Genomic DNA, 2,342 nt, shown 5'->3' on the forward strand with positions numbered 1-2,342 from the left:
TTTCCTAGGTTTAACACATAGACTAATGGTCATTATTCCCTATATGCCCAAAATCAGATTAAAAGAGTATCTCACATAAAAAGCATTATGAACAAGAAGCAATTGAATGACATTATAGATCAAAAGGTTCATACAATGGTTAAATCACACTACGCCAAATAAGGGAAAGGAGGGCGCTTTTTTTGGCCTATAACAGCGCTTTAAAGCGCCCTCTAATCTGGCGCTGGCATTGGTAAAGACAACGCTTTTTTTCCTGGTGAAAGCGCTCTCTAAAGTGGCTCTTTAAGCCCTTTAAGGGCCACTTTAGAGGGCGCTTTTTAAAGAAAGCGCCCTCTAAAGTGGAAACTTTTAAGGGTTTAGAGGGCGCTTTTACTGGAAAGCGCCCTCTAAAGTGGAAATTTAAAGGGTTTAGAGGGCGCTTATTTTGGAAAGCGCCCTCTAAAGTGGGTGGTTATTTAAAATTTTTTTTTAAAAAGCGCTATACTTTTTATTTATTTTAGACAACCTGTATATTGAAGCAGTACACCTAAAACTGTATAATTTGAAGCCCTTTTTCACACATTGCACTCAACAAGCCTTATATACAACAATCCATACATATACAACAATCCACTGATATATAATCGTTTAACTTCTAAAGATTCTAAATATACAACCAATTCATAACTTAAAAAGAAATAAAACTAAGTAGCAAAAGCATCTCTGAGATGTATGTTTTTTTTGCTAGCCGCAGTCTTCTTAGCAACAACCTCTTTTTGTTCAATATCAATAGCATGAACCTAAAATATCATAAAATTAGTTAGGTGAAGTATAAGATCAAGAATTAACATTTTCTATGCATAAATATCATATAATTGTGTTTATGCCTTTTTTTTTTATGCAACTGACTCGATTTGCTGTAGTAAAAGCCAATTTACCTGTAATAAAGAAAACAATTAAAATCATTTGACCTGTACCTTTTCACTAAGTTCTCTTTCTTTTCTTGGTTGGAATATGTTCTACATGTCTCTTAACAACACGGACGGTTGGATTGATCCAAATACCCTCATTATGATCATTTCTAATATATGAATCATTTGATATAATATTCTCATCTTGATCATTTCTGGTAAACGATTCAATCTGAATATCAATATTACCTTGATCTCCAGTGTTTTCATCAATTACTTTGTTGGAAAAAATAACTATAGACCATTTCGTACTTTTCGGATCATTGACATAGAACACTTGTCTAGCTTGAGAGGCTAGAATAAAAGACTCATCTTTGTATCCCACCCTATTAAGATCCACTTGCAAAAATCCTGACTTATCCATTCGAATGCCGTTATTATTTTCAACCCACTTGCAACCAAATATAGGAATCTGAAACTTCTCATAATCAAACACCCAAATGCACTCGATAACACCAAAATACGACAGATTTGCAAATTTGGGGTTTAAGTCCTTCACACTTGATATGTGCATTGCTTCAGCTACCACGGTGACACCACTATTCTGCATAGTACTTTTATCATCTTGTTCTTTGGTATAAAATGTGTATCCATTAATCGCGTATGCGCTATAAGAAAAAACATGGAAACTTGGACCATATGCTAAGCATCTCAACCTTTCTGTTATTGAAGCGGGATCTGAATAATACTTTGAATAAATATGATCCTTAAACCAAGGTATAAAACATCGATTATGCTCTCGTACTATCCAATTTTCATTTCTATTGGGATTTAAACCTTGGAGAACATCCTTGTGAATTTCAACATACGGCTCAACCTCATTCTCATTGTGCAGAACATACAAATGCACTTGATCCCGTTCGACCCTTGATACTGCCACGATTTTATTTCCAATTAGATTTTTTCCTTCTTTCTTTTCGACAAGCTGAGACTTGGGGAGTCCGATTGACTGAACATTAGACAAATATTCAGTACAAAACTCAATCGCTTCTTCAACAATGTATCTTTCAACCATACAACCTTCTGGTCGACTTCGGTTCTTCACGTACCCTTTTAATATTTTCATATAGCGTTTAACAGGGTACATCCATAATTCTTTCCTATAACGTTCAACAGGGTACTTTCCATCTATAATTCTTTCATCTGCATGCCAGGTCAAGTGTCTTGAATCGGTTTCACTACGAAACATGCGTCTAAATCTCGGAATAACAGGAAAATACCACAAGACTTTTGCTAGAGACAACTTGTTCTTATATCGCGAGACACCGCATTTAGGACACTCATTTAACGATGCATACTCATTTCGAAACAAAACGCAATCGTTTGGACATGCATGTATCTTATCATAGCTCATGCCAATAGAGCACAACATCTTTTTGGTCTCATATGTTC

The sequence above is a fragment of the Lathyrus oleraceus genome, chromosome 1 (assembly GCF_024323335.1).
Source record: "Lathyrus oleraceus cultivar Zhongwan6 chromosome 1, CAAS_Psat_ZW6_1.0, whole genome shotgun sequence".
Classification (NCBI taxonomy): Eukaryota; Viridiplantae; Streptophyta; class Magnoliopsida; order Fabales; family Fabaceae; genus Lathyrus; species Lathyrus oleraceus.